Raw genomic sequence first — 19,952 nt, 5'->3', positions numbered from 1 at the left:
GGGAGCTAAGGCTGTAAAGGAGACTGACACAGAGTGGCTGGAGAGGCAAGAAAATGATGTCACTTCATGTGGTGGACAGTAAGGACACCAGAGAGAGAAACATTTAGTTTTAGCAACTGGGAGGTCACTGGGAACCTCTGCAGTTTCAGTAAAGAAGAGCTGTCATAGGTCAGACCATAATGTGTTGAGAAAGTAAATTTATTGAGTGTAGACTACTCTTTTAACCATTTTTTACAGTGCATAAAAGGAGAAAGGCTAATATGGCCTAGAGGAAAATGTAGGGCCAAAAAAAAAAAAGATTAGCGCTTGTCTGTTTTTCATTTGTTTGTTGTTTTAAAGGTGGAAGATAAAAATAGCCTTTTAGAGATCTAAGTAATTGGAGAGAGAAGTGAATTAATAAAGTAAGATCACTAAGGAAGAAGGAAAATATGAAATCCATAGCACAAGGGCTTGGACTAGGTTGGGGAAAGAGACAAACGCCTCATAAACTGAAGCTAGAGGGAAGAGGTGAGGTTGATCCAGATACAAGATAAGTGGATACTTTTGGGTTCAGTATCTTCTGTGGCAGTCAGAGAGCAAGCGGGCTGGAAGACACGGTCTGCCTTGTCAACTCGCTTCAATTTCTTGACAGCAAGTGTTCTATACATTTTAATTTTACATTTCCAAAAATCTAAAGTAAAGCTTCACTCAGCCCTTCCAGAAAAGGAAAACATAATGGATTCTTATTACATGACAGGAAAAAACAAAAACATAACATGATTTTAAAAATCAGGAGAAACAAACCTTACTTTAGCTGTGAACTTTGGAGGACTTTTAGCTGTATTAGAGACTTCCTTTGGCTAGGGATAGGGCATGGGACTCTGACAAAGACATTCAAGCTGGCAGGCTATTGGCATTAGAAAAGCCCGCCAGCAAAGCTTTAACTTTAGGACTAAAGTTCAGATAGTGTTCAAGGCTGGAGAAGCTTGGCAAAAAATAGAGGATTTGGCTGCTGGGAATGCTATAAAGGCAGCAGGATACAGTTACCATAGTGGTTGAATAAGAAAGGTAATTCTTTCCAGGAAAAAGCAAAAACCCAGGGACAAGACAAATCCAGAATTAGAACTGATAACTTGATGTTGAGGATTAAAACAGAATTTATTAAATACTTGATGACTATAAGCCAGTGGTTCTCAATCGTGGAATCATCCAGGGAGCTTTTACAAAAACCACTGAAGCCTGGATGTCACTCCTGGAGTCTAACTGGCCTGGGAAGAGGACTGGACATCAGGATTTTTACAAGCCTCCTTAGATAATTCTAAGGGATAGTGAAATTGAGAACTACGACTCAAACCAGAATCTGTCCCAGAGGTGGAAATGAGACCAGAAGGAATCAGAGACTTCTTAATGTTCCTAAAATTCTGAATTGACTGGATAAAAATTAATTTTGTCATTTCTCTGCATCCCTCCCCACCCCTCAGTGCATATTCTCTGGCTTTCTATGAATCTCCAAATGATTTAGGCTGAAAAAATTTATCTATATACTTTTTTTTTTTTTAATTTTTAGTTTTGGCTGCATTGGGTCTTCGTTGCTGCGCGTGGGCTTTCTCTGGTTGCGGTGAGCGGGGGTTACTCTTTGTTGTGGTGCGCGGGCTTCTCATTGCGGTGGCTTCTCTTGTTGTGGAGCACGGGCTCTAGGCACGCGGGCTTCAGTAGTTGTGGCACGCGGGCTTCAGTAGTTGTGGCTTGCAGGCTTCAGTAGTTGTGGCGCACGGGCTTAGATGCTCCGCAGAATGTGGGATCTTCCTGGGCCAGGGCTCGAACCTGTATCCCCTGCATTGGCAGGCGGATTCTTAACCACTGCGCCACCAGGGAAGCCTTATATACTACTAAGAGAAAGTTTCCAAGTTCATATTCCTTCTCAGCCCTCTCTCTATCCTATGAGCCCAGGAATGACCATTTGACACCTTTTCTTGAAACTTTACCCAGAATATTTCTTCTCTTCATTCCCACTGTGACCCATTTTACCTACATCACAAGTAATGCAAAACCTGATTAACTGTTACTGCATAAATTATATTCCACGTCTAGTCACCCCGCCCTCCAGTGTTTATCCTCTAAGCAATTCAATATGTATCTTCCTGATACACTTGTCTTCATATTTCTCAGGTAGTCTCAAGAGTTCCATCATCTATTGAAAGAGGCTCATCTTGGCATTCAAGGCCTTTGTGGTAGACTCTGTTGATGCTCCTTCCTAAATATTCTCAGCTATCCTGAGTTCACCTGAATCTACAGGTGGACACAGTTCCCAACCTGTTGTCAAATTTTCATCTCGAGCCCCTGTGTTTCTCCTTCTCTCTCTAAGGGATTTCCCCAGCAACCTGGGAGTTCGACTTGCTGCCTGCAGTAGCAACCCAGAAGTCTGGTGCTGTAGTAAGCTTTATTCCTCGATCCTCATCCAATGTGGAATGAGACTTCAAAGATAAACGCCCCAGCTTCCCCCTCCTCCAGTGGAATAAATCTACACTGTGTTCCACATGGCTTACTAGGGGAATCCCTAAAGGGATTGGGCCCCAGTTACCCCCAGAGGTAACCTGCTCATCAATGAACCCTGTTTTGGTGCTTTTCTCCCTTCACTGTCTCACTTCCTCATTTACACTTCTTGAGAGTAATTCCCAGATAAACAAACTGCATGCACCCAAGTCCTTGTCTCAGAGTCAAGCTTGAGGGGAATCCAAACTAAAATTGCCCTTTACTACATCTGACCCCAAATAACCTTAAAAATACTCCACACCAAACTGGAAAACTTGAAATTCTCAGAGGATTTTCTCATCCCCATCCAATATTCACATCATCCCCTTCCTTAGAAAAGCCTTGCTGCCCATTAAAAGAGCATCTCCTTCTTCAATACCCAGCTCACATTCAGCCTCTACGAAATTATGCTCAGTGTTCCCAAGATCAAAGAGCTCTCTGGATTGTCTTAACTCTCATAGCTCTTCGTACATTCTCCTTTTATTGGACACACACACAAACGTAAATTATAAATGGAATGATAATATACATGTGCTGTTCAAACTGTGGATAGGTTCAATTCGAAAAAAAGCTTTTTTCACTTTTTCAAACAAGCAGGTTTGAAGAAAAATGGATTTTTAAAAAATGAACCAAACCAAATACAAACTATTATCTAATGTTCTGCAGATCACAGACATGGATTGTTAAGAGAGAAAAAATAACAAAGGTTACCATTATTACCAATAGACTTCATTGTGTTCAGGGAAAATTTTATGTTTCTAAAATAAATACTAAGTTATAGGTTGAATATAGTTACTATAATTATAATGGTTAAAATGCTAACTAATAAGGATGAATATCATTATTATAATTCTATATTTCGGTAGATACTTCTATCTCAAATAGATAGATTGGTAGAAAAATAAAACATGACTAAGACATGATTTGAAGGCATTCAGTAAAGGATAGGACATTACTTCACTTAATCTATGTGGAAACTCACTTCCCTTTGAAAAAAAGAACATGGTTTTGTCTCTCGAGATTGATTATCCCTTTGCTTTTGGGAAAGCATTAAGATGACATACACACTTCCAGGTACAGTTAAGATCAATATTTCTCTCTTTCTTATTCAACCTTTTATGTAGTGCTCTCAAAGTTCTTTTTCAAACAGGATTCAATCCAGCAAATATTTATTAAATGTCTTTTTTTTTTAAATTTTTTATAAGTTTATTTATTGATTGATTTTTGGGTGTGTTGGGTCTTCGTTTCTGTGCAAGGGCTTTCTGTAGTTGGGGCGAGCGGGGGCCACTCTTCATCGCGGTGCGCGGGCCTCTCACTGTCGTGGCCTCTCTTGTTGCGGAGCACAGGCTCCAGACGCGCAGGCTCAGCAGTTGTGGCTCACGGGCCTAGTTGCTCCGCGGCATGTGGGATCCTCCCAGACCAGGGCTCGAACCCGTGTCCCCTGCATTGGCAGGCGGATTCTCAACCACTGCGCCACCAGGGAAGCCCCCCAGCAAATATTTATTGAGAGTCATATATACAAGGTCTTGTGTTAAGCAATGAGGGGGTACAAATGTGAATATAACAAGATCCTGGCCCTCAAGGAGTTTGCAGATACCCTGGGCCAATTTATTTATGAGTGAGCTTTGTATGAAACCAGCTCTTTACTAGTGTGAAAGATTTAAAAAACCATGGCATAGCTGCTGGTGGCAAAACTTGATTAACCCTCCTGTTTTATGTCCCCTAAGACTCAATGATGAAGACAGAGAGGACATCTTAAAGACTTTTACTTCCTAGTCACTTTTTAAAAGAGAATGTAGGGCTTCCCTGGTAGCGCAGTGGTTAAGAACCCACCTGCCAATGCAGGGGACACAGATTCAAGCCCTGGTCTAGGAAGATCTCACATGCCGCGGAGCAACTAATCCCGTGTGCCACAACTACTGAGCCTGCAAGCCACAACTACTGAAGCCTGCGTGCCACAACTACTGAAGCCCGCGCGCCTAGAGCCCGTGCTCCACAACGAAGAGTAGCCCCCACTCGCCGCAACTAGAGAAAGCCCGCGCACAGCAACAAAGCCCCAATGCAACCAAAAAATAATAATAAATAAATATTTTTAAAATCACAAAAAAAAGAGAATGTAAATTTAACCAAAGGAATAGAAATTTCTTTACCATTATGCTTTTGTAATAAAGAGTACCTTTAAAGACTTAATGTCACTTACAACTAAACAAGCTCTTAATTATATGTGACATTCAACAAATGGCTAAATAATGAAAATCTGTCTGAGATTGAAAATAACTGCCTTGGATTAAAACAGAAAAAAAGCAGCTCTGTTGTTAATCATGCTGAGAGGATAGAAACAGACAGTAGTTGCAAAATTAACAGGAAACACTGGTTCACTCAAGGCTATGTAACCACTCTCCCCACCCCCTGCCCTGATTTGAATTTTTACTGCTTTCTTACCAATAATGCTCCCAAGTCACTCTGCTATTTCTATCACTGGGGATACCCAACTGTTAAACTGCCCTTGAGTCATGACAACACCAACCTTTAGTTAATTCCTGCTTTCCCTGATGCCACCTCAGAAACACTAACCAGTTCAGAATCCCCACTTCGCTGACACCCTCCACTGAATCCTTCAACAGGAACCCAAACCTTATAAAAGATGCCTCCATCTTTCCTCTTGTTGAGAGCAGCAATTCACAGTCTCTCTGGGGTGCCCCCCCCCTCACTTCACTGAGGCAATAAATGTGATTATGTCAGACTCTAGGCTTATCTCTGGTGATCTTTGGCTCATTAGGCTTTAACAGCACACATGTGCACACAGAATAACAAATACTGAAGTACTGTAACAACACCAATAACAAACCTCAACATACTCTTCATAGTTGACCTGGGAGGTAAAACACTTACTTAAGTTATTTAAAAACTTTGTGTGATTTATCCCTTGGAATTGACTTTAGGGATGAGGGTTCTCATTTTCTCCCTCCCTCCCTCCCTTCCACTTTTACCTTTCCTCCTCCTCCCTCCCTCCCAGTAGTCTTTGATGATAAATACATTGATTATGGATCTGCATCTTGGAAGTAACCAAATATTATTTGGATACATACTGGCTTTGCACCCCCTTCCATCCTGGTAAGATATTTGTTAAAAACTCATTCTGAATTTCTGTTAGAAAAAAACTCTTGATGTACGTTTTTAAATATAATGACTCCATTAGCCCTTCAAATGTACTGGTTACTGCCATTTTTACATAAGTGGGTGATAAAAAGGTATAGAGTTTCTCTCTATGGTAAAATGTGATAATATATCTTTGTGCATAGACAGTGTACTGTTGCCCAATATTTTCTCACTGATGTTCCGAAATAGAAAATTCAAACCATTACATACTTAGTTACTTATATTCAATATATTATCTTTTCTCAAAAAATAATTTGAGTTGACTACCAGTAGTTTAAACCATTTGAATTGTCCAGTCACCTATGAGTGAGATAAAAGGCCCTATTATGTTTTAAAAGGGTCTGTTAATCTGCCTACCTATGCTTTTAGGAATCTCCTGCTTTCCCTTCAAATCATCCTTCCTGAGTCACTTAGAGAATCCTTTGATTTAGAATTACTTTTCACTAGTTTGCCTGGGTACTGTTTTGGATTTATCTCTTCACACTACTCAGTTTTTTTCTGAGTTTACCTTCATCTGAGACACAACCTTAAGTTACCCTGTTCGCCATGCCTTAAAACCATGAACCATCTCTCTATAGTCTTGAATTTCTTGAATTTAAGTTAGTATTAATGTGAACTAGATTGTTATAAATTAACATGTTAATTATAATCCCCAAAGCAACCATGAAGAAAATCATTTTTAAATGTATCGTAAAACAAGAAAGGAATCAAAATAGTACATTAAACATACTATTAAACACAAGAGAAGACAGTAGAAGATGAACTGAGGAGAAAAAATATAAAACACAAAGAAAACAAAAGCAAAATGACAGAAGTCCTTCTTTATCAGTAATTCCATTAAATGTAATTGGATTAATCCATTAGGACTAGTGGGTCAATTTGTCAAGAAAATATAGTAATTATGAACATACATGCATCTAACAATACAGCCCCAAATATATGAGGCAAAAACTGACAGAATTGAAGGAAGAAATAGACAGTTCAATAATAATAGTTGGAGACTTCAATACTCTGCTTTAGAACAACTAGACAGATGATCAATAAGGAAATATAAGACCTGAATAATACTATAAATCAACCAGACCTAACAGACATACACAGAGCACACCTTCCAACAATAGCATGTTACACATGCCTCTCAAGAACACATGGAACATTCTCCAGGACAGACCACATAGCATGCCACAGAAGAAGTCTCAATAAATTTTTTAAAAAGATGAAGTCATACAAAATATCTGTTGTGATCACAATGAAATGAAATGAGACATTAGTAACAGAAGGAAATCTGGAAAATCCACAAATATGTGGAAATTAAATAGCATACTCTTTTTTTTTTTTAACACACTCTTAAACAGAAAATGGGTAAAAGAAATCACCAGGGAAATTAATAAATATTTGAGATAGATAATAATGAAAGTACAATATACCAAAACTTATGAGATGTAGCAAGAGCAGTACTAAAATGGAAATTTATAGCTGTAAATTCTTACATTGAAAAAGAAGAAATATCTCAAATCAATGACCTAAGTTTACACCTTAAGCAATCAGAAAAAGAGCAAACTAAACACAAAACGAGTAGAAGGAAGGAAATAATACAGATTAGAGTGGAGATAAATAAAGAACAGAAAAATGATAAAGAGAATCACTGAAATTGAAACTTGGTTCCTTCAAAAGATGAACAAAATTGACAAGCATTAGCTAGACTGACCAAAGACAAAAGAGACTACACTCAAATTAGTAAAATCAGGAATAACATTAGGGACATTGCTACGAACACTGCAGAAATAAAAAGGATTATAAGAACACTATGAACAATTATATACCAACAAATTAGACAACCTAAATTAAATGGGCAAATTCTTAAACACACAAACTACCAAATCTAAGTAAGAAATAGAAAATCCGAACAGACCTATAACAAGCAAAGAGTTTAAATCAGTAAGCAAACAACTTCCAACAGAGAAAAGTCTTGGACCAAATGGCTTCACTAATAAATTCTACCAAATGTTTAAATACCAATTAACACCAAATCCTCCTCAAACTCTTCCAAAAAACAGAAGAGGAGGGACTACTTCTATTCTCACTTTATGAGTATTCCCCTGATACCAAAATGATACAAAGACATCATAAGAAAACTACAGACCAATATCCCTTATGAATATAGATGCAAAAATCCTCAACAAAGTACTAGCAAAATTAATCCAGTAGCATGTTAAAAGGACTATACACCATGCCCAGTGGAACTTATCCCAGAAATATAAGGATGGTTCAACATACAAAAATCAATTAATGTAATACATATTAATGGAAATGAAGGAAAAAGACAACATGATCACCTCAGTTGATCAAGAAAAAGCACTAGACAAAATCCAGTAACCTTTTATGATAAAAAAAAAACACTCAACAAACTAGGAATAGAGGGGGAACTACCTCAATCTGATAAAGAGCACCTATGAAAAATCCACAGCTAACATAATAATGGTGAAAGACTAAAAGCTTTTACTGTAAGATCAGGAATAAGCCAAAGATGTCTGTTCTGGCCATTTCTATTCAATAGTGTACTGGAAGTTCTACCCAGGGCAATTAGGCAAGAAAAAGTGATGAAAGGTATCAAAATTGGAAAGAAAGAAGTAAAATTGTCTCCATCATGTTTAAGATCATATCAATGATATAATCTTATGTACAGAAAACCATAAAGAATAAAAAAAACTATTTGTGTTAATAAACAAGGTCAGCAAAGTTGCAGGATACAAGATCAACATACAGAAATCAACTGTATTTCTATAAATTAGCAATGAACAATCTGAACACAAACTTAAGAAAATTCCATCTACAATTGTACCATGAAGAATCAAATACTTAGGGATAGATTTAAACAAAGAGGTGTGAGACTTACACAATGAAAACTATGAAACATTGTTGAAAGAAATTAAAGAAGACCTAAATAAATGGAAAGACATCCTGTGTTCATGGATTGGAAGATTTAATGTTAAGGTAGCAATACTCTCCAAATTGATCTAAAGATTCAATGAAATCCCTATCAAAATTTCAATGTCTTTTTTTTCAGAAATGAACAAACTAATCCTAATATTTGTATGGAATTACAAGGAACCACAAATAGTCAAAACAATCTGGAAAAAGAAGTACAAACTTGGATAACTTCACATTTACTGATTTCAAACTTACTACAAAGCTACTGTAACCAAAACAGTATAGTACTGGCATAAGAATAGCAATAGAGATCAATGGAATGAAAATGAGATTCCAGGAATAAACTCTTACATATATGGTCAACTGATTTTCAACAAGAGTGCCAAGATCAATCATTGAGAAAAGGACAGTCTTTTCAACAAATGGTGTTGGGATAACTGCATATCCACGTGCAAAAAAATGATTTTGTACCCCTAACTCATACCATATACAAAAATTAATTCAGAATGGATCAATACATAAATGTAAGAGCTAAAATTATAAAACTCTTTGAAGAAGACATATATGTAAATCTTTGTGACCATAGATTAGGCAGTGGTTTCTTAAATGTGACAACAAAAGCACGAGCAACAAAAGGAAAAATAAATTTGACTCCATCGAAATTTAAAACTTTTGTGTATCAAAGGACCTGTCAGGAAAGTGAAAAGACAATCCACAAAATGGGAGAAATATTTGCAAGAGATTAATATCTAGAATATACAAAGAATTCTTACTGCTCTTACAAACAACCAAATTTTAAAAATGGGCAGACTCAGGGGCTTCCCTGGTGGCGCAGTGGTTGAGAATCTGCCTGCCAATGCAGGGCACACGGGTTCGAGCCCTGGTCTGGAAAGATCCCACATGCTGCAGAGTGACTAGGCCCGTGAGCCACAATTGCTGAGCCTGAGCGTCTGGAGCCTGTGCTCCGCAACAAGAGAGGCCGCGATAGTGAGAGGCCCGCGCACCGCAATGAAGAGCGGCCCCCACTTGCCGCAACTAGAGAAAGCCCTCGCACAGAAACGAAGACCCAACACAGCCATAAATAAATAAATAAATAAATAAATAAATAAATAAAATTAAAAAAAAAAGTGGGCAGACTCAAATAAACATTTCTCCACAGAAGATATTCAAATGCCTGGTTAATAAACACATGAAAAGATTCTCAGCATGACTGATCATTAGGAAAATGTAAATAAAAACCACAATGAAATACCACTTCACACCCACTAGGATGCTATAATTTAAGAAGAAAGAAACAAACAGAAAATAAGAAATGTTGGTGAGGATGTGGAGAAGTTGTAACCCTCATAAATTCCTGGTACTGTGAAAAAAGTTTGGCGGTTCCTCAAAAAGTTAAATATAGAATTATCATATAACCCAGCAATTCCACTCCTAGGTATATACCCAAGAGAAATGAAAACATATGTCCAAATAAAAACTTGTACATAAATGTTGATAGCAATATTATTCATAATAGCCAAAAAGCAAAAAAACCCCAAAAATAAAAAACACCCAGTGTCCATCAATTGATGAATGGATAGAGAATATGTGGTACATTCACACAATGAGATAAATTTGGCCATAAAAAGGAAAGAAGTACTCATACATCCTACAACATGGATGAACCTTGAAAACACTATGCTAAGTGAAACAAGCCACACACAAAAGGCCACATACTGTATGATTCCACGTATATGAAATGTGCAGAACAGGCAAATCCACAGATAGAGAAAGCAGATTAGTGTTTGCTAGGGTTTGGTGGGAAACAGGAATGTGGAGTGACTGCTTAATGGGTTCAGTGTTTCTTTTTGAGCTGATGAAATGTTCTGGAATTAGATAGTGGTGATGGTTGCACAGCATTGTAAATATACTAAAAGGCACTGAATTGTACATAAAAATGGTTAAAATGGTGAGTTTGTGTTATATGAATTTTATATCAATAAAATGAACCTCTTTGAATAACATTTTTGATAGATTGTGAATTGTTAGACCCAAATGGGAATCACTCATACTTTGGTGCTCAGAATGAGAGCTCCAGGTAAAAAGCACTTATTCCAAAACACAGTAGACCTATAACTCATACTGCTTTTTTTTTTTTTTTTAAGATTTATTTATTTATTTATTTATTGCTTCAAAAGGATCAAGTAGGATCAATGGCTGGCAATCCCTGGGAGGCAAATTTTTTTTTGAATTTTTGAATTTATGTTTTTATACAGCAGGTTCTTATTAGTTATCCATTTAATACATATTAGTGTATATATGTCAATCCCATACTTCTCATACTTCTTAGGATGAGCCACTCATTACAAAATCATAGAGAAGCTTGAGCATCTGTGGTAATGCCTACAGGCTGGGTCAGGGGAAAGGAGGATAGCTAGGACTTTAAAATGGCATATCATTTCACATGTCAGATATAATAGCTTATTTTTATATTTTGGAACATATTCTATACTAGAGATGGCTGCCTACTCTGAAATCCGTTCTCTCCTTCTTCTCTAGTAAGAGAACCCTTGACTTTTACCACAGCACATGGCTGTGCAAAATAAAGATTACTTTTCCCAGTCTTTGTTTTCAGCCAGGTATGGCTTTATAACTAAGTTATGTTCAATGATAATGTAAAGATAATGGTGGCATGTTAGCTTCTTGGTAAACACATTTAAAGAGATATTTTACCACTTATTCCTTGTCTCATTCATCCTCCTGATGGCTGGAATGTGGATTTGAAGGCTGGAGCTACAGAAGTCATGTTGATGATAGGCAGTAGGCTAACAGTCATGGTGGAGAAGGAAGATGGAAGGATGTGCATGAGGGGTCCTTGATGAACATGGAGATGCCTTAACAGCCATGAAGTTTCCATCCCCAGGCTAATTATCAATGAGACAGAAGTGAACTTCTATGTTGTTCAAGGTACTATTATTTTGGATTGAATGACTGAGGGCCGCAAACAGACAAACCTAACCTTATCCAGCTAGGGCTTTAATAAGAGACATGGGAGAGAGACTGAAATGATTTGAACATTTCAAAAGTTTTAAATAAAAATTTAAAAGTAAAAGGGATTACGTATTTCAGAGAAGATAAACCCAAGGAAGTAACATGAGGCAAAGTCCTGATAGATATTCAGTAATAGCCACGGGAAGGAGAGGGAAAGTGTCAAATGCTGTATTTAAACATGACACTATTTGGCTGCTCTCTTAAGTACACATTCTCACTGAAGTTAATGAGAATTCTAAATTGTGTCAACCAATATTGTGATGATAAAGTACTCCAAAAGATAGAAATCCACTTTACTCAGATTGGATTTATTGCCTTTCAAAATGTGTGTGCGACTATTGCCAACATATAAAAACCCTCAAGCTACCATGGTATCCGTATCAAGATAAAGAAAAGAAAGAATCACCCAAAAAAAAACCCCACATGCCTAAAGAACGCACTCTTCAGTCTGATTGGTAGAAATGTGAAAGACATGACCCATTCTATAATTCTGTTCTGCCAGATTATTTGTTACAAGATATTAACTACAAAGTTTTCTTTTATGTCTGCAAATGTAAGGAAATGGGAAGTAAGATTCCTTTTTTTGAATTGAAGTATAGTTGACTTGCAGTATTGTGTGTTTCAGGTGTACAGCAAAGTGATTCAGTTATATTTTTTTCAGATTATTTTCCATTTTAGATTATTATAAAATACTGAATATAATTCCCTGTGCTATATAGTAAATCCTTGTTGCTTATCTGTTTTATATATAGTAATCTGTATCTATCAATCCCATATTCCTAATTTATTCCTCCTCCCTTCCCTTTCCCCTTTGTTAACCATAAGTTTGTTTTCTATGTCTGAGTCTGTTTCTGTTTTGTATATAGATTCATTTGTATTAGTTTTTATATTCCACATATAAACGATAAATAATATTTGTCTCTGACTTACTTCACTTAGTATGATAATCTCTAGGTCCATCCATGTTGCTGCAAGTGGCATTATTTCATTCTTTTTTATGGCTGAGTAATATTCCATTGTATATATGCACCACATCTTAAACCAATTGTCTGTTGATGGGCACTTGGGTTGTTACCATATCTTGGCTATTGTAATAGTGCTGCTATGAACACTGGGGTGCACACATCTTTTCGAATTAGAGTTTTCATCTTTTCCAGATATACGCCCAGGAGTGGGATTGCTGGATCATATGGTAACTCTATCCTTAGTTTTTTAAGGAACCTCCATACTGTTTGCCATAGTGGCTGCACCAATTCACATTCCCACCAACAGTGTAGGAGGGTTCCCTTTTCTCCACAGCCAAGTGAGGTTTCTTTTTTTTTAAATTTTATTTTATTTTATTTTTTTGGCTGTGTCGGGTCTTCGTTGCTGCTCATGGGCTTTCTCTACTTGCAGCAAGCAGGGGGCTACTCTTCATTGCGGTGCGTGGGCTTCTTATCGCGGTGGCTTCTCTTGTTGTGGAGCACAGGCTGTAGGCACGCGGGCTTCAGTAGTTGTGGCATGCGGGCTCAGTAGTTGTGGCTCGCAGGCTCTAGAGCGCAGGTTTAGTAGTTGTGGCGCATGGGCTTAGTTGCTCCGCGGCATGTGGAATCTTCCCGGATCAGGGCTCGAACCCATGTCCCCTGCATTGGCAGGCGGATTCTTATCCGCTGTGCCACCAGGGAAGCCCCATGAGGTTTCTTTTTAAACAAATACATATTGACACTCATAAAGGAGATACAGAAAATGTACAGTAGCTCAACATCTCCATACATGGTGATGGTACTGTCAACATACCCCACTTGTTACCTCTCACACTCTGTCCCAGCCACATGTGTATCTTTTCAGTTCCTTGAACGTGCCGAGATGTTTTGCATTTGAGAGCTTTGGACTAACTTCCACCTGAAAGGCTTTCCCTTTCCCTGGCAAATCCCATGTACCCTTCAGGCCCTGACTTAAGAATGACTTTCAAAGAAAGTATTTCCTGAGACTCATATTGAAGGAAATAATCGACAGAAAATGCTTAGTATGGTAACTGAAACATACTAGTGCTCAATAAAAATCTGCTAAATGAAAAGACTTTCATTGTGCAATAATGCAAAACAGGTCAAACATGCAGGACATTGAAAAATATCCTTGTATGATAGAGCTTGAAGTTTTTGGACATCTGTATATATATATAGTATCTCAGTGATTTCAGTAAAGATTTAAATAAATTATTTAGGCATAAAACATATTTTAATTATCTTATGTGAGTTAACTGCTCATGTTTGGGCAAAAAGCCTTTGTCTAATTTATGTTCAGAATGATTGCTACAGAAAATTGTATGTCATCAGTTTCTGTTCCAAAGGCGCATCACACTGTTTGTAGGAGCAATATGGCATTTGAGAATGTGCATGGATCACTTGGAGCAGGAGGAAGGTCAGCTTTCATAGTAATAAAACACACCTGCATTGTTACATATTAACTAAAATAACAGACCCTGGGATGAATGTCTCCATGATATTGGTAAGTTGAATATAAAGGTTTGATAGGAAAAAAAATCCTTTCTTTTTCATTTCTTTTTTTTGTTTACCTTTTTGTAGCAGTTGTTAAGCAAAGTTTAACCTTCTTCCACCAAATTTTTACTTGGTGAATAATGACAAAGAAGGAAAACACTTTCTGAGCCCACTTAATTGGTTTGTTAATTGGCTGGATAATGGAAGACAGAATGGGGACTTCACTGTTCTCTTGTATTACCTAGGGGAATACTACAGATCCCAGTTTTAAAATATGATGTTGTGAGCCATCTAATCTGCAAAACTGATTCTGGATCTTAGCATTATATTCTTATTCCTTACATGAATGAGGGGGAGAAGGAATCTGACTTGCTTTGAAGTCTCTGTGGAAGCGGGTTAGTGGTCAAATCAGGGATAAAATTGGGAAAACCATTTTTCATAGTGGAAAAATGGTGACTGGGTTGAAATATGTATTCTTTGCCTATAATAGGTGCAACTGTATATAAGAAATGTGTTTCCTGATACCTGGTATAAGAAAGACTAGTACTGGCCTTCCTTAGTGGCGCAGTGGTTAAGAATCTGCCTGCCAATGCGGTGGACAAGGGTTCGAGCCCTGGGCCGGGAAGATCCCACATGCCGTGGAGCAACTAAGCCCGTGCGCCACAACTACTGAGCCTGCGCTCTAGAGCCCACCAGCCAAAACTACTGAAGCCCACACGCCTAGAGCCTGTGCTCCACAACAAGAGAAGCCACCGCAACGAGAAGCCTGCACACCGCAACGAACAGTAGCCCCCGCTCGCTGCAACTAGAGAAAGCCTGCGCACAGCAACAAAGATCCAACACAGCCAAAATAAAATAAATAAATAAATAAATAAATAAATTTATTTAAAAAAAAAAAAAGAAAGAAAGACTAGTACTAACAAAGGATGATAGTATTTCCACGTACCAATAAAATAGTGTTGCCACTTGGCAACAGACCAGAGTTTTCAATTCACTTCGCCCTCCAGTTTTGAAATTATGTGATTTTTGAGATAAATATTTAAATGTAAGAAACCTGCATTATTTAAAATTTTATGCTCAGAGTAGGATCTTATTAATATTTTGATGCTTTAATATTTAAAAGGAACACAGTGCAAGTCTGTGTAAAATGCAACTTTACTGTGTGGCGAAGAGGGAATGTTCCTGGAGTGTAGGTGGCCCTGTGGTAGATGGTATTGTTCATTGCCTCATTTCACTGGAGAGAGGCTTACATACCCCTGTCTCATTGACATCAGCCTTGGCCATGTAACTTGAAATGCTCCTTCCTGCAGTAAAGTTACATATCATGACACTATTGAAATTAGAAGTAGCCATATAACTTGCTTTAGCCAACAAAATATGGGTAGGAGTGGTGTGTGTCAATCCTAAGCAGAAAATTTATAGACTCATGGATCACCTTATCTCCTTTCCCTCTGTCACAAAACCAGCCATGTTCCAGGTAAAATCTGCTCTATCAACCTGGATTTTGGAGTCAAGATAGCAGGAAATGGCACCACAACCTACCCATATCATAAGCAAGAAACACACCTTTGCCCTTTTAGGCCACTGAGTTTTAAGGGGTTGTTATATGGCATAACTTAACCCAATCTGACTGATATAGATCCCAAGATGAAGAAGATGTTGCTTACAAAAATGAATAAGACATGATTTGTATCCTCAAGAACCTCGTTTTGTAATAGAGAAATAAATACATCAGAATAATTACAGGGCTTCCCTGGTGGCGCAGTGGTTGAGAATCTGCCTGCCATTGCAGGGGACACGGGTTCGAGCCCTGGTCTGGGAGGATCCCACATGCCGCGGAGCAACTGGGCCCGTGAGCCACAATTACTGAGCCTGCGCGTCTGGAGGCTGTGCTCCGCAACAAGAGAGGCCACGATAGTGAGAGGCCCGCGCACCGCGATGAAGAGTGGCCCCCGCTTGCCACAACTAGAGAAAGCCCTCGCACAGAAATGAAGACCCAACACAGCCATAAATAAATAAATAAATAAATTCAAAATAATTACAAAACAGTATGTCGAAAGCTAATAGGATATGTGGAAAGTACTATAATTACACTGAAGAAAGAGACAAATCCTATTTAGGGGATTTGGGGAACACTTTATGTAGGAAACAACACTGAATTTGAATTTGGAAGGCTACGTAAGAGTTCAAAGACTCTTTTTTAAAAGCGGGACATTATAGAAACAAATATCATGTTCAAAAGTTTAAAGGAAATTAATTTTTAAAGGAATAGTGAGAAGCATGACGTGTTTTGAGGATGTGTAATGTCCGGTTGGGCATCTATAACATGGGGAAAACGTTGAAAGATGAATCCAGAAAGGTTGTGAGATTATGAAAGATCTTGTATACCATGCTAGATAGTGAAGATCCAGGCAGATCAGAATTCTAATTTTGCCTCTGCCATTAAATAATCTCTCCATGGAAAAGGACATTAGTTTCTTAATCTGTACAATGGGATCAATAACACCTACCTCATAGATCTTGTTTAGAGAACAAAAGAAGTATCTAATGCTCAATAAATCTTAATTCCCTCCCAGACCCATTATGCCAAGGAGGTGATGTTTCATGTAATGGGATGTGTTTGGAGTGTTTTCTTAAGCAATGGATTGATGGGATCAAAATCATACTTTAGAAAGATCACTCTGAAAGCATTTGGAAGATGAATAGTTTAGGGGGATGATGAGAGGCAGGGAGGCCAGTTAGGAGTTCACTGACATAAAACAAGAGATTATGAGGACTCAAGCTAAGGCAGTGATAATACCTGGCTTTTCCCCTTTCTTCTTATGAATTCCTTAGATGTCATGTGCATATATCAATGCTCTCAACAAGGCAGGGAAGCACAAGAGAACTACATGTGGTTTCCTGGGGTCCCAATTTTCCAAAGGTGAATGATGCTGACCCCTTGCTAGCCACACTAGTATAGGTACTGAACCCTTGCTATCGAAAGCCATGCATTTTGGTACTTTTCAGGGTCTAGGTTACTCTGCCTCACCCTGTGTTTCAAGTCCTACCCTTCACCACTACTTCTGTCCCATCCCCTTATCACTCTGCTGATCTGATAAACTGATCAGTGTTACTGTGATAATGGGACAAAATCTTTTCATTAATTACAGTTTCCATGTTTGCTTTCATCTGTGCTTTCTGAAGAATTTATTATCCCCAAATATTACTACTACTACTACTATTATTATTATTATGTAATGACTATGATTTTGGGTTTTATTCTTAAGATCAATGATTCTCAAACTTAGCTGCTCATTAGAATTACCTGGGGAGCTTTTCAAACTCTCTATGCCCAGGTCATGCCTTATACTAATTAAATTAGAATCTCTGGGAGTGGGATCCAGTCCTAAGTAAGTAATTTTTCAAACTTTCCAGGTGATACCAAAGAGCAGCCAAATTTGAGAAGCAGAGATTGATGGAGTGACTTGCAAGCTTTAATGTGCATACAAATCATCTTCGGGATCTTGCTCAACTGCAGATTCTGATTCAACAGGTTTGGGGCAAGACCTGATCCTGCATTCCTAACAAGCTCCCAGATGATTCTGGTGCTCTGGTCTGAAGACCACACTTTGCATAGCCAGGACTTAGTGAACCATTAATATCTCTATGACGAAACCATTTTAGAATATTTTAAAGGCAACATTATTATTTGTGATTATCAAGGAACAATTTTCTTCTTCCCTTTTACTCCCAGAGCTACATTTGGAATTTTGACTAAGAATGCGCCCATTGTTTAGCCATCCCTTTTACGTTATAAGTAGTTGATCGAGTGGTGATCAAAAGCCAATGTGCTTTTACTTAACTAAAATACAGCTGAGATTTGCACACAGTGAAACATTTCGCTATACAATTTACCCTTCTAATAGGACTCAATGGCCTTGATATGTGAAAGACCGTGCTGTACTGACCCTTAATCAAAGAACTTTAAAAAGATACCAAGCAAACCAATGCATAATTGTAATTAAGAATGTTAAATCAACATTTAATAGATGCCAAACAAGGTAAACCCATTTAGAACGATCTTTTCTGTCTGAAAAGGAAGTACTTATTATGAGATTAAAGTTTATCTGCTGAATTAAAAGATATCAATAATACAAAAGTTACTTCACTCAGCTTTTGCACAGCAAAGGAAACCATCAACGAAATGAAAAGACAACCTACTGAATGGGAGAAGATATTGGCAAATCGTATGACCCATAATGGGTGAATATCCAAAATACTGAGTTGGCCAAAAAGTTCGTTTGGGTTTTTCAGTAAGATCTTACGGAAAATCCCGAACCAACTTTTTGGCCAACCCAATACGGAAAAACCCGAATGAACCTTTTGGCCAACCCAGTATAAACAGCTCATACAACTCAGTAACCAAAAAAAATCCGATTTTAAAATGGGCAGAAAACCTGAATAGACTTTTTTCAAAGAAGACATACAGATGGTTAACAGGCGCGTGAAAAGATGCTCAACATCACTAATTATTAGAGAAATGCAAATCAAAACCACAGTGAGGTATCACCTCACACCTGTCAGAATGGCTAACATCAAAATGTCTACAAATAATAAATGTTGGCGAGGATGTGGAGAAAAGGGAACTCTTGAACAATGCTGGTGGGAATGTAAATTGGTGCAGCCACTACAGAAAACATTATAGAGGTTACTCAAAAAACTAAAAATAGAACTACCATATTCTCCAGCAAATCCACTCCTGGGTATACATTTGAAAAAAGTGAAAACACTAACTCAAAAAGATACATGTACCCCATGCTCATAGCAGCATTCAATAACCAAGATATGGAAGCAACCCAAGTGTCCACCAACAGATGAATGGATAAAGAAGATGTGGCATATATGTACAATGGAATATTATTCAGCCATAAAAAACAATGAAATTCTGCCATTTGCAACAGTGTGGATAGACCTAGAGGGTCTTATGCTTAGTGAAGTAAGTCAGACAGAGAAAGACATACTCTATGTTATCACTTATATGTGGAATCTAAAAAATAAAACAAATGAATATATATAACAAAACAGAAACAGACTCACAGATTTAGAGAACAAACTAGTAGTTACCAGTGGGGAGAGAGAAGGGGAAGGGGCAGGACAGGGGTAGGGGATAAGGAGATACAAACTGTTATATATTTATAAACTATTTATAAAATAAGTAAGAAACAAGGATGTATTGTACAGCACAAGGATATATCATACAAACAAGGAAATATATCCATTATTTTGTAATAACTTTAAATGGAGCATAATCTGTAAAAATATTGAATCACTATGCTGTGTATCTGAAAGTAATATTGTAAATCAACTATAGTTCAATAAAGATACACAAACAAAATTTTTAAAAAGTTAGTTCGCTCACACATACAATTCTAGATACCAGAGAAATATCAAATTATATTTTATTTACATTATAGTACTTCTAGTATAGGTGTACGTTGGCAGAATTTTTATGAAAAGTTTAATTTCTTATTTGTGTGTCCTTTCTTATATGTGGAATTCCAACTTCAAATGTTGCTGAACGGTTATTGAAATAATCTTCAGGATCTGGTCCCTAATGACACCTTTTAGTTCATCCATAAGACTCCAGCTGGAGGAAGGTTACAGAAGTGGCATTGGATGGTTTCCCTTTACCAGCCTATAAACCAAATTCTACCATCCTGAATCTTGTGGGCTCCAGATCATTTTTGGCTGAGGCCCTGGACTACCCCCCTCGCATTATACAATTTCTAAAGAACACACACACACACACACACACACACACACACACACACACACACACACACAGTCCTAACAGTGTCACGC

At 37.7% G+C, this 19,952-nt stretch overlaps 1 protein-coding gene across 1 annotated transcript in view; it reads left to right on the top strand.

The window, feature by feature from the left end:
* The first annotated feature begins 4,006 nt into the window (after positions 1-4,006).
* The window catches only part of NR0B1 (nuclear receptor subfamily 0 group B member 1), a 29,854-nt gene continuing 13,908 nt past the window's right edge, over positions 4,007-19,952 (top strand). Inside the window, exon 1 of the mRNA XM_082378206.1 lies at positions 4,007-9,728. The gene's annotated coding sequence lies outside the window, so the exon portion shown is untranslated. The remainder of the gene's footprint in view (positions 9,729-19,952) is intronic.

The sequence above is a fragment of the Balaenoptera borealis genome (assembly GCF_965194805.1).
Source record: "Balaenoptera borealis genome assembly, chromosome: X".
NCBI classification, from domain to species: Eukaryota; Metazoa; Chordata; class Mammalia; order Artiodactyla; family Balaenopteridae; genus Balaenoptera; species Balaenoptera borealis.
Note: the sequence above shows the minus strand (reverse complement) of the source record. Positions and strands in the feature narration are given on the sequence as shown.